The sequence below is a fragment of the Acanthaster planci genome, unplaced genomic scaffold, assembly GCF_054643075.1.
Source record: "Acanthaster planci isolate LZ-2023a unplaced genomic scaffold, COTS_SCS Contig3, whole genome shotgun sequence".
Lineage (NCBI taxonomy): Eukaryota > Metazoa > Echinodermata > Asteroidea > Valvatida > Acanthasteridae > Acanthaster > Acanthaster planci.
The window spans coordinates 364,692-377,960 of record NW_028257627.1 but is presented as its reverse complement, the minus strand read 5'-3'; the positions used below and the strand labels follow the sequence as shown (position 1 = coordinate 377,960).

At 57.0% G+C, this 13,269-nt stretch overlaps 1 non-coding gene and 2 pseudogenes across 1 annotated transcript; all 3 read left to right on the top strand.

Moving 5' to 3' along the window:
- The first annotated feature begins 5,358 nt into the window (after positions 1-5,358).
- LOC147795593 (small subunit ribosomal RNA) lies at positions 5,359-6,512 on the top strand (annotated as a pseudogene).
- Positions 6,513-6,895: 383 nt separating this feature from the next.
- Positions 6,896-7,052, top strand: LOC147795592 (5.8S ribosomal RNA). The gene has a single exon (XR_015423738.1). It is a non-coding gene; the product is annotated as a 5.8S ribosomal RNA (ribosomal RNA).
- Positions 7,053-7,696: 644 nt separating this feature from the next.
- LOC147795591 (large subunit ribosomal RNA) lies at positions 7,697-10,455 on the top strand (annotated as a pseudogene).
- The last annotated feature ends 2,814 nt before the right edge of the window (positions 10,456-13,269 follow it).

The window sequence follows — 13,269 nt, the reverse complement described above, 5'->3', positions numbered from 1 at the left end:
AAAGACTCACCTGTACAAGCTGAATACCAACAATCTTGTTGGCGTGGAGTTCAGTTCCAGTGTAGCTCCCATATTTAGCGGAGTGGCCTGGACTATCTGCCCGTCCATCCCCGCCGATGACTAGCGCTTGATTATCAGCTTTCAAACGAAGCTTTACTTCGGTGATGTGTTGTGTCCACACCGCTTCAACTGATGGCAAGAGGTGTCTCTTCTGGTGGGAGAAAAAAGTGCGCAGCGAAATACAAGCTGCCCCCATACTGGTCAACATGCGGAGAACCTTTGATGGGCTGGCACCAGCAAACAGGACAGCTGCAGAGAGTAGCAGATTTCTGCAGGTGTTGCACCCAGCCATGGCTGGGAACCCCAGGTCGTCTCCTTAGACTTGCAGGCCCCTCATCGCTGAAAAACAGAAACGAAAGTCCCCACAGTTCGTTTCATCAGACTAATCTTCCGTGAACCGCACTTGAAACACTTCCTGAAAAGTTTGAAGAGCTCCCCCTCGAACACAGTGTACTTTGGATGATCTTGAGGAAGAACATCCGGTGATGTTGGAACGGTCCGTGGACTTCTCCCCCTTCTGTTTACAAAAGATCAATGGCATTTGGGTAAACCAAGGTGATACCACGGTGAGTGTAGGAATGAAAAGTAGTTTCTACTCTGCGATGAGAGAAGGTTAATTTTAAATTTAAAAAACATTTCGCTTTGTTTCTGATGTAACCTTATAAAATAAATTCTCGTTTCATATACTGCATCTATCGTACTTACTTTTTGAATGACCGGGTGCGAGAAGGTTATGAAGATGATGGCGAAGATGATGATGAGGATGGTTCATAGTCGGAGGAATCATCACGCTCTTGTTCCTCTTCTAACTCTTCCTCTTCTAATTCTTCAACTTCATTGTCTTGTACCTCCTCGACCTCTGAATCATCAAGCAGCTTGCATTGTATTCCAGTTTCGCTGACTTCGGGAATAGCTTGTATTTCGGCATCGGTATCTATCCGAAAAAAATTATATAAATTTGTTGTTTGTCATGAACTATGACGAGAGCAAGAAAACAGAATAAGAAGAAAAATGCCATTTATAAATCAATATGATAACAAAAATAGACATTTCAAATGCATTTTGATACTTACGTATATCACAACAAAGAATTTTCACTGGATCAGTCTGACAAGCAGCATCCACACTCTGTACGTGTAAAAGAACAAAATGAAAGTTATTTTAAAAATATTTCCAGAGAGAAAAATTGAAAGAACAATACCCATTTGTTCCTCTTGAATGTTCAACAATAGTTGAAGGGAGCAAGTGATTGTGATGGACTTACCGACACAGCTGGAATCATGCTACTAGCACCCGCAGTACACTCTGGGTCTGGCACACTTTCTATGCACAAGGTTCTATCTCCCACCTTTCCGACTTGGTTGCTGTCTCTTCTGGCTTGTTTCCGTGGAAGCACAGCCTCCATAACCTGATAGCAGTTTCCAATGAAAGAAAACAAATTAAATGAAATTAATCCTTGTTAAAATGAATAGGAGAAATAGTTCAGTAAAACAACAGTGTCATTTTTAAACTACCACAGTTGTGCTTATATAGTGAAAACATATTGAAAGGCAGAAGAAACAAAATCAGGGGCAGACACCTTACGGCTAATAATATTGTTGCTTCTGAGCTTCATGGCACACACATGAATGTCACGATCAGTAAAGCTTATGCTGATTGAAAAAGAACTGCACCTTGCATATTAGTGAGTGACCAGATTAATGTCAACAAGAAAGTGTTAACCGATTTCAACCCTGCCCCGTCATTAGCCTATCAAGATGTACAAATATTAAAGTAGGCTAATAAAATTGAATTTTGGGCAGTCGCCAGCATGGACAGTGCGAATAGTTGTCATTCGTGAAGTACGTGTGTACAGGTACAACTACAAGGCATGATGTACATGTACATGTATCCGTGTACACGTACGTGTAAGATTTGTAACTCTATAGTGTAAGCCCACGATGTCGTTCATTATACATGTACACGCACGCACCCACCCGGTAGCCACGTGTACGCACCCACCCCACGTACACGCACATATACTGTACATGAAGTGTACTTTGCATAACGAAACGTGTACAAACGATTACACGCACCATGCGATTATGAAACTAACGTGAATGCATGGCGAGTGAGAAACGATAAAACTTACTCAGAGTCGCTCGCGTTTTGCCAAAGCACCCTTCCTCTTCTCTTCCAGTACCGGCTCGCTTTTCTTGCTTGTTAGAAATATTGCGGGTACAGCATCAAGACGAAGCATATGCCTTGAACTTAATCTCAAACTGATGTTATTGATTGTTGGCGTTTCGATCAAAACAAGAAGGCTCGAAGTGTGCGGAGCAGATCAGTGAGTGCTCGTTTGGTCCGACCACTTGGCTCGGGTCAGCTTCACTTTCGCTGTCCAAATTTGTCGAAATTTTGGGTCAGATGGAAAACGATGCAGAGTAAAATCATCTTTGGTAGTGTTGCTGCAACCAGCAACAACACAGGTCGGTTGCATTCTGAAAAAACTACGTTATTTTCGTGAAGGAGTGCGGCGAAATTCTCAAGAAACTTTACAAGAAGTGCGTGTGATGCTGCTGATCAAGCTGCCACGTATTACCGGGAAAGTATGCCGATCTCCGGAGTTTACGTCACATATTCTTATGTTAACGAGGAGACAGGCGCGGCGTGTTGGTCACCCCTCAAACAAGTTTTTGTTTTTTTTATTGATATCAAGGCGGTGCAACCAAGGTAAAATGAGCAAACAATTGTTCAGGTAGAAACACTTTATCAATTGAAAAATAAAAAACACATAACATAAACCCTTTAAAGCCGTGCATTTCCGACACAATCGAGCGCCAAGCAGTGAATTGCCATCCTCTGAAAACTTCGCCTGATGTCCGGGGTTTCCTGCAGCCGCGCGGGCTGGGCGTCTCCAGCTTGCCGTCAAACAGCTCGCTGGCCCACCCAAGGCCTCTGAGAGGGCTTTGCCCCGGGAGCAGTTGGAACAAAAACGTGTGTATTTCAATGAGAGCATTTCCGACCTTAACCCCCACTCCCTGGTTCGCCTATTTATAGGGGGGAGGGTGGTCTTGAGCTCATAGGGATAGGGTGGCAGGGAGGCGGGGTGGTGGGGTCCAGCAGTGGAGGGAGGAGGTCGAACGCGGGAGGCCAGCCGGCGCCCAGTGGCCCTCGGGCGGGCCGGACCCGAGGAGGAGGAGACCGGGGAGGACCGGCGGCGGAGAAGGAGCGGGTGGAGCCGGAGGAGGGCCCGCCGGGACTGACGGCGGAGTGAACTGGCGCTCGCCCGGCGGCCCTGGGGGGGGTGGACCCGAAGGACCGGTGGTGGGAGGGCCCCGTTGCACGGAGGGCCGGAGGTGGTGCCGGACAGGCGGCGGAGGAGGAGCGGGCGCAGCCGGAGGAGGGCCCGCCGGGACTGACGGTGGATAGAACCCCCGCTCGCCCAGCGGCTGGGACGGGAGTCTGAGGGGGCCGCCCTGAACAGACTTGAAATCCAGGGTTGGCAGTACACCCCGTAGGAGGGCTCTGGGGGAATAGCGCTGGGGTGGCGAGTTGCCAAGTCGGTCCCAATGCCGTCGTGCGACGGGCCTCGTCTGGGGAGGGACCGGGGCCTCCGGCCCGGGGACAGAGTCTTGCAGCGGGCGGCGCCGGTCCCGCCGTGGGTGCCGGACGGGCGGCGTTGTGTGGGCGCCCGCTGAAGATTTCTTGCTCGGACTTCGTGGTCCGCCAAAGGTCGGATCTCCGGTTTCAACCCGACTCGGGCGCAAAAACTGACTCGTCCCCACCTGCGAACGCGTCGTCGAGGCACCCCGGCTCTCGAGAGCGTCTCTCGTAATCAGTACAGCCTTATATTGTCCATACGGTACGGCCATTCCCACACAGTGGAGCCCAGGGCTCTGGAGCGATTCCCCTGGGGTCTGGACAAGCCTGGCTCCGGAGCGGCGGGGACTGGTGGTGTAGCGCGGCAAATTGCCGTCCTGGGGAAAGAAAAACCCACTGCAGCCGCACGCCGTCCCCCTAAAGCCGTGCATTTCCGACATGCTTCCCCGGGCAAAAACGGCTCCATGCCGGCGGGGAGGGTGGTGCGGTGCGGTGAATCGCCTTCCTCGGAAACCCTGGTCCGAGAAGTTCGGATGTCCGGGGTTGCCCGCGGAAAGCGGGCCGGGCGCCTACAGCCTGCCGTCCATCGGCTCGCTGGCCCACCCAAGGTCTCTGAGAGGGCTTTGCGCCGGGACAGGTTGGGCCCAAAACGTGCGTATTTCAATGAGAGCATTTTGGACCTTAACCCCCACTCCCTGGTTTGCCTATTTATAGGGGGAAGGGTGGTCTCGAGCTCAGCTCCAGCTGCCAGAAATCAGTACAGCCATATATTGTCCATACAAAACGGCAATTCCTACACGGTCGAGCCCAAGCCTTGGGAGCGATTTCCCTCGGGGTCTGACAAGCCCCGCTCCGGAGCGGCTCGACGAAAGTGGCGGCTTGCCGTCCCGCCAGGAGGCCCTCCGGGCGCTCCGTCAACGGCGTTTTCGGCGCGGCCGGTCGACCCTTCATGCCAAGAAGAGCGTCGGCTGGCCGGCCCGGCCTTGCCTAGAGGTGTCGGAAAGGCCGTTCCCGGGGGTGCAGTTCGGCCGGACCCCGGGCCGGAAGAGCGGTGGTGCGTGGCCGGAAGCCTTAAGGAGGGGCTGGAGCAGCAGCCCGGCACGCTGCGGAAGAGCGAGCGGTAGATAGAGGGAGAGGGGAGCAGGGCCCCTCGGAGAGCGGCGGGCTCTCCGCTGCCCCGAGCAGCAATATTTGGGACGTCTGGATTGGCCCGGCAGCTTCCAGAGGGACCGGCCCGCCCTGTGGTGGGCCGTATTAGAGCTCCGCCGGGTCCCAGCCGCCCAAGGCGCACTGACGTCGTGCGGTGGCGTCCCAAGCCCGGAGAGCCGGCAGCGGGCCCCCCCGGACGGAGCCACGCGCGACCCCGCCGCCCGCCGAGCAGGCGGCGCCCCACGGTCAATCCGAGCCGCAGCCCCGGCGGCAGGCAGGGGACCTCCCACACGGAGGGAGCTCAGCTTGGCCAGCCTCCTGGCTTCCTGCCTGATCCGGGTGCCCACTCCTGGATCGAGGCGAGAGGAAGCCGGCGGGCGGCATTCCAGCGGCCGCCCGCGCGCCCAAGGAAGGAAAGGAAGTGCTGCCCGGGCCGGAGAGGGCGAGGGACCGTCGGCAGGCCGGAGGGAGCGGAGGCCGGGAGGTGAGCGAGAGCAGAGAGGCGCAGGACTCCAGCACCGCGGCCCGGCAGCCGCGGCGCTGCCGAGCAGTCTTGAGGGCCCGAGTTGGCGGGCCCCGGCCCCGAGGGGCTACCTGGTTGATCCTGCCATGCATGTCTAAGTAAAAGCTTTACCAAGCGAAACTGCCGATGGCTCATTAAATCAGTTATGGTTCGAGCGCATCCCCCTACACGGATAGCTGCGGTATTTCTAGAGCTAAAACATGCCAGCAAGCGCCGACCTTGCGGTAGGCGTGCTCTTAGTAGGAACAAGACCAACCCGGGCCCGTCCCGGCTCCGTTGATGAACTCTGGATAACCTGGCCGATCGCACGGTCCTCGCACCGGCGACGGATCCTTCGAATGTCTGTCACATCCAAGGAAGGCAGCAGGCGCGCAAATTAACCAATCCCGACACGGTGAGGTAGTGACCATAAACGATGCCGACTGGCAATCCGCCGGCGTTACTCCAATGACGCAGCGGGCAGTCGGCGGGAAACCAAAGTCTTTTGGGTTCCGGGGGAAGTATGGTTGCAAAGCTGAAACTTAAAGGAATTGACGGAAGGGCACCACCAGGAGTGGAGATTGCGGCTTAATTTGACTCAACACGGGGAAACTCACCCGGCCCGGACACAGTGAGGATTGACAGAATCAGAGCTCTTTCTTGATTGTGTGGGTGGTGGGGCATGACCCTTCTTAGTTGGTGGAGCGATTTGTCTGGTTAATTCCGATAACGAACGAGACTCTGGCTTGCTGAATAGACGCGCCGGAAGCAGCGCCGGAGGCTGACTTTTTAGAGGAACAAGTGGCGTTCAGCCACGCAAGATTGGGCCATAACAGGTCTGTGATGCCCTTAGATGTTCGGGGCCGCACGCACGCTACACTGAAATTATCAGCGGGTAGTCGCCCTTGGCTGGAAGGTCTTGGCAATCTGTTGAACCTCATTCGTGCTTGGGATAGGGAGTTGCAATTGTCTCCCTCAAACGAGGAATTCCCAGTGAGTCATCAGCGTGAGTCATCAGCTCGCGTTGATTACGTCCCTGCCCTTTGTACACACCGCCTGTCGCTACTACCGATTGAATGGTTTAGTGAGATCCTCGGACGGGCCGCGGCGGGGCCCCCGGCGCCTCGCTTTTGCGCCCGAAGACGATCGAACTTGATCATTTAGAGGAAGTAAAAGTCGTAACAAGGTTTCCGTAGGTGAACCTGCGGAAGGATCATTACCGAGCAGAGAGAGCGTGCCCGACCGGCCCCCTTCCGACAGCTGAGGCGGTGAGGGCCGGCCACCGTGCTGTCTTCCGGGTGTAGGCGGGAGTGGCCCACGCCAGGGTGCACTGTAGCCCGAGCCGAGTGGGCGCGGGACTCCTGGCGCTCGCCGGGGCCCCGGAACGCCGAGGCTCGGCCTCGAATGGATCGGTGAGACGCGGTCGGAGCGGCCCCCCTTGGGGAAGGGAGCCGCCGCGTGAGAGGCGACAGGTCCCCGCTCGGCTGGCTCCTGCCGGTGGTTTTTTTTTCGGATTCCAAAAAGAGCTGGATGCTCCTCGACCGGGCCACCGGCGCAGTTATCGAGATGTGATGGACAGAGCCAACCCCCCAAACGAAAGACAATTCTCGGCGGTGGATCACTCGGCTCGTGCCCCGATGAGGAACACAGCCAGCTGCGAAAATCAGTGTGAATGGCAGAACGCAGTGATCATCGGCATTTCGAACGCACATGGCGGCCCGGGCCCCCCGCGGCCCGGACTTCGTCCGCCTGAGGGTTGCATTGAGCTGGGCAATTGCCACGGCCGGGAGGGGCCGCGACGCGAGAGCGCCGGCCGGCAGCCGGGGGGCCCGAGGCCCCCGCGAGGACACTGGCTGCAGGCGGCAGCAATATGAGTACCGAGACACTGAGAGGATTCGGCGCGGGTCCCCAGCTCTCCGGGGAGGATGATATGGGAAATCTGCGGGCAGGCGAAGGGGCAACAGCCGGGCGCAGTCTCCGCGCGGAGGGCCGGATCGCTCCCTGGGGGAGTCCGCCGTGGTGTGGCAGGTCAGCGCTGAGTATCCGGCACACCCACGAGCGCCGGTCGTCCCCCGAGCCGAACAAGAAAGACACGGGCGGCCTTGAGGGAGCGCGCCGGAAGGAGGCCAAGCAGGCAGGCAGGGCAGGCCAAGAGAAAAAAAGGAGGCCTGGCACCGCCAGCGGGGACCGAGTGCCGCCAGCCCCGTGGCAGATTTCCGAGTGGACCGCCGGAGAGGGAGAGGAAGCGGGCGCCCAGCGCCGAGAGAGAGAGTGAGAGAGAAGAGAGCCCGCGAAGACGGGCCGCGGAGTTGGGCCCCTTTCCTGGCAGCAGCCGAGGCGCCGGCCGGGCACCCGAGAGGCGAGAGAGAGAGAGAGAGAGGCCAAGGCCTATCGCGAACCCATCGAACTCAGGTCGGGCGAGAGGACCCGCTGGATTTAAGCATATCACTAAGGGGAGGGAAAAAAACCAAGCAGGATTCCCCCAGTAGCGGCGAGCGAAGCCGGAAGAGCACAGCGCCGAGTCCAGGGCCCCCGGCGGGCCCACGGGAACTGTGGCGTAGGGAAGTCCGGTCCGGCGGTCGCAGCGGCGCCGAGGTCCTTCTGATCGAGGCCCCCTCCGTCCCGTGGCGGGTATCAGGCCCCTGCAGACGCGTCCGGCCGGCGACCAGGGCTTCTGGGAGTCGGGTTGTTTTGTGGCGCAGCCCAAAGGCGGGTGGTAAACTCCATCCAAGACTAAATACCGGCACTAGACCGATAGAGCACAAGTACCGTGAGGGAAAGTTGAAAAGCACTCTGAAGAGAGAGTTCAGGAGTACGTGAAGCCGTCGAGAAGCAAACAGGAGGGCCGCGCAGATCGGGCCCAGAAGATTCAGCGCGGCCGGCGCGGTGCCCACCGCGGCCCAGCACCTCTGCAACCCCCTAGCAGGGGGGCGGGGCGCAGGAGCGCCTCCGCGCCCGGCCAAGTGCACTTCTCCTGGGCGCGGCGCCCGTGACCGGCTGGGCATTCGGGCCGGCATTGACCGACCGGTTGGGTTCGTCCGGCCACCCTGGTCCCCCGACGGGGGGGCGGTCGAAGAGCCTAGAAACCTGCCGTGGTTGCACCGGCCGCCTGGCCGAAGAAGGGACGACAGGCCGCACCCGCCTGCGTGTCGTCGCCTCCTCGCGGCGGCCGCCTGGCTGGGTCTCCCGGTCCCCGGCCGGGCCGGTGTCGGCCGCGCCGAGGCGCCCCGGGTCCGCGGGCGATTGTTGCTTGCCCTGCCGACCTGTCTTGAAACACGGACCAAGGATTCTATAGGGCCTACGAGTCGGGGGGCCGCCAGGTGAAGCCCCGAGGCGCAACGAGAGTGAAGGCCGGCCAGAGCCCGGCCAAGGCGGGATCCGGCCGCGCGGCGGCCGGCGCACAAGCGCCCCACCTCCCCCCCCAATGCCTTGGGTACAGGGGCAAAAGTCTAATCGAACCGTCTAGTAGCTGGTTCCCTCCGAAGTTTCCCTCAGGATAGCTGGCGCCCAGGAAAGAGAGAGAGCAATTGCATCCGGTAAAGCGGCAGGGCGCGCCGTGTCCTGGCGGCGGCGCTTCCCCTCCGACTGCGGGGCCGTCCGCGCACGGGCCCCCTCCATCCCCTCCGCCGCCTGCCCCGTCATAGGGGCGCGGCCGGCGGTCGGGCACGGCCGGCGGGTCGCGGCGTGCGGCGCCAGCGGGCCCCGGCACCGGGCAGGGGACCCTTTCAGGCCGACACGCCGGCTCCGGAGCCTCTGGGGCGCCGGGCGAGCCTGGACTGGCGTGGGACGTGCCTCGTGGACAGTCCTGGCTGCGCAGCCGCCTAGCTGCGGTCGCTTCGGCCGGCGCCCAACAGCCAGCTCAGAACTGGTACGGACCATGGGAATCCCACTGTCTAATTAAAACAGAGCATCACGACGTCCGTAGCCGGGGCACTGACGCGATGTGATTTCTGCCCAGTGCTCTGAATTTCAAAGTGAAGAAATTCAGCGAAGCGCGGGTAAAAGGCGGGAGTACCTATGACTCTCTTAAGGTAGCCAAATGCCTCGTCGTCTAATTAGTGACGCGCATGAATGGATTAATGAGATTCCCACTGTCCCTATCTATCTGGCGAAACCACAGCAAAGGGAACGGGCTTGGCAGAATCAGCGGGGAAAGAAAACCCTGTTGAGCTTGACTCTAGGCTGACCTTGTGAAGAGACACTGGGGGTGTAGGATAGGTGGGAGAGCCCCGGCCCGACGGTGAAATACCACTACTCTCGTCGTTTCTGTACTTAGCCGGTGGGGCCGGGAGCGGGCCCCGGGCGGGCCCAGTCTTCTGGCGCTACGCGGCCGGCCACCTCACGGCGACGCCGGCCGCCACCCGCTCCTGCGACAGCTTTAGGCAGGGAGTTTGACTGGGGGTGGTACATCTGTCAAAGGGTAACGCGGGTGTCCTAAGGCGAGCTCAGCGAGGACGGAAACCTCGCGCGGAGCAAAAGGGCAAAAAGTCGTTGGATTTTGATTTTCAGTATGAATACGGACCGTCAAAGCGTGGCCTATCGATCCTTTCGAGCTTCGGAGTTTGAAGCAAGAGGTGTCAGAAAAGTTACAACAGGGATAACTGGCTTGTGGCAGCCAAGCGTTCATGGCGACGTTGCTTTTTGATCCTTCGATGTCGGCTCTTCCTATCATTGCGAAGCAGAAATCACCAGGTGTTGGATTGTTCACCCACCAATAGGGAACGTGAGCTGGGTTTAGTCCGTCGTGAGACAGGTTAGATTTACCCTACTGATGAGAGGTCGTCGCCACGGTAATCCTGCTCAGTACGAGAGGAACCGCAGATTGGACCCCTGGTTCAGGCGCTCGGTCGAAAAGCAGGTGGTGCAAGGTTACCACCCGAGAGATTACGGCTGAATGCCTCTAAGTCGAAATCTCTGCCGATGCGTCCCGCCCGAGGGCGGCTCGCATTAGCGCCCACCCGCTCTTGCATTGGGGGCCGGGCCGACTCCGCCGACTCCGCCGCGGTCCCTGTCCGGGGACCGGGAGCTCTGGCGGAAGCCGAACCGCCGTCTCGAGAGGGATGCCAGATCACTTGCAGACGACTTGGGTATGGATCCCCCGATCGTGCTCAGTTAAGCAGCCGCTTCGCTGCAATCTGCTGAAACTAAACCTTTCGATCTGAGGGATTTGCCCGCGCCGCAAACAGGCCGATCCTGGCGGGCCGGGTCGGACGTTTTGCCGCGGAGGAGGCAGCGTCGCCCCCGCAGGAGCGGCTTCTGGGAGAGGGGGTGGGGTCCAGCAGCGGGGAGACGAGGTCGAGCGCGGAGGGCCATCCTGCGCCGCCTGGTGGCCCTCGGACGGACCGGACTTGGAGGAGGAGCCAGGGGAGGACAAGCGGCGGGCCCGGCGGGACTCGGCAGAGGAGCGGACACAGCCGGAGGAGGGCATGCCGGAACTGACGGCGGAGTGAACAAGCGCTTCCCCAGTGACTGATGATTGGCTGCTGGGCTGCATGTCTGACACGGCCGCCCCAAACTGACTTGAAATCCACGGTTAATAGTGCACCCCGCAGGAGGGCTCCCGGGGAGTTGCCAAGTCGGTCCCAATGCCATTCGTGCAATCAGCTGGTCGGCACGGATGAACCATGGCTTCCAGCCCGAGGGCGGCATGTTGCAGTGGGCGGCGTCGCTCCCGCCGTGGGTGCCGGACGGGGAGCGTTACGTGGGCGCCCGCTGAAGATTTCTTCCTCGGACTTCGTTGACCGCAAAAGGATTGCATCTCCAGTTACGCTTCGACTCGGGCGCAAAAACCGACTCGGCCCCACCCGTGAACGCGTCGGTGAGGCACCCTAGCTCGCAAGAGCGTCTCTCGTTGGGGTCTGTTGGACCCGAAACATTACTCCCATTTAAACGAATCCCAGTTAGTCTCCTGAAGACGGACAGAGTACACTGTTCGAAACGTCGAGTTATTCCCCGGTTTTTCTCAGAACCACACATACTCAAAGAAGAGATAAATACATGGTGTAACCGCAATCTTTACTATAAATACAATTAAATTGTTTTCATGTAAACCCTCAAAATGCACCTTTCTGTCTCAGTTTACCTTGCTTTCAACCTTTGTTTCACTATTTTCAAAGGGTGCACTAATTGATGCCTCTTGTTTTCACGGTAACAAATTTTCCCATATTCAAGCGCAACAGCGATACTTTCCCAGTAGGGGTTGGGGCTAGGGTTAGGATAATAGGGTTTGGGTTGGGATACAGTTGGGGTTACAGATAGGGATGGGGTGAGGGTTGGGATTGTGGTTAGGGCAAGGTTTAGTGATATACAAGTTTGTGGTTAGGGTTAGGGGTAGGGTTAGGATAATGGGATTAAGTTTAGGGGTAAGGGTTAAGGTTAGGGTTAGGGTAAGTGATATATGGGTTTTGGTTAGGGCTAGGGTAGTTTTAGAGTAAGGGTTAGGGGTGGGGTAAGGGTTAGGATTGGGGTTGTGGTTAGGGTTATGTTTAGTGATATATAGGTTTGTGGTTAGGGTTAGGGCTAGGGTTAGGATAATACGGTTAGGGATAGGGTTGGGGTTACAGGCAGGGTTAGGGGTAGGGTTATGGATAGGGTTAAAGTTAGGGTTAGGGGTAGGGATAGGGGTATTGTAAGGGTTAGGATTGGGGTTGTGGTTAGGGTTAGCGATATATAGGTTTGTGGTTAGGGCCAGGGTTAGCGTTAGAGTAAGGGTTAGGGTAAGGGTTAGGATTGGGGTTGTGGTTAGGGTTAGCGATATATAGGTTTGTGGTTAGGGTTAGGGCTAGGGTTAGGATAATAGGGTTGGGATAAGGGATAGGGTTGGGGTTACAGAGAGGGTTAGGGGTAGGGTTAAATTTAGGGTTAGGGTTAGGGTAAGGGTTAGGATTGGGGTTGTGGTTAGGGTTAGCGATATAAAGGTTTGTGGTTAGGGTTGGGGATAGGGTTAGGATAATAGGGTTGGGGTTGGGGATAGGGTTAGGGTCACAGGTAGGGCCAGGGTTAGGGTTAGAGTAAGGGTTGGGGTAAGGGTTAGGATTGGGGTTGTGGTGAGGGTTAGCGATATTTAGGTTTGTGGTTAGGGTTAGGGCTAGGGTTAGGGTAATAGGGTTGGCGTTAGGGACAGGGTTGGGGTTACAGATAGGGTTAGGGATAGGGTTAGGGTAGGGGTATTGTAAGGGTTAGGATTGGGGTTGTGGTTAGGGTTATCGATATATAGGTTTGTGGTTAGGGTTGGGGCTAGGGTTAGGATAATAGGGTTGGGGTTACATATAGGGTTAGGGGTAGGGTTAAAGTTAAGATTAGGGTTAGGGGTAGGGGTATTGTAACGGTTAGGATTGGGGTTGTGGTTAGGGATAACGATATATAGATTTGTGGTTAGGGTTAGGGCTAGGGTTAGGATAATAGCGTTGGGGTTAGGGATAGGGTTGGGGTTACAGATATGGTTAGGGGTAGGGTTAAAGTTAGGGTTAGGATTAGGGTAAGGGTTGCAATTGGGGTTGTGGTTAGGGTTAGCGATATATAGGTTTGTGGCTAGGGTTAGGGTTAGGGTTAGGATAATAGGGTTGGGGTTAGGGATAGGGTTCAGGTTACAGATAGGGCCAGGGTTAGGGCTAGAGTATGGGTTAGGGTTAGGGTAAGGGTTAGGATTGGGGTTGTTGTGAGGGTTAGCGATATATACGTTTGTGGTTAGGGTTAGGGCTAGGGTTAGGATAATAGGGTTGGGGTTAGGGATAGGGTTGGGGTTACAGATAGGGTTAGGGGTACGGTTAAAGTTAGGATTAGGGTTAGGGTAAGGGATAGGGGTAGGGGTATTGTCAGAGTTAGGATTTGGGTTGTGGTTAGGGTTAACGATTTATAGGTTTGTGGTTCGGGTTAGGGGTAGGGTTAGGGCAATAGAGTTGGGGTTAGGGATAGGGTTGGGGTTACAGATAGGGCCAGGGTTAGGGTTAGAGTAAGGGTTAGGGTTAGGGTAAGGG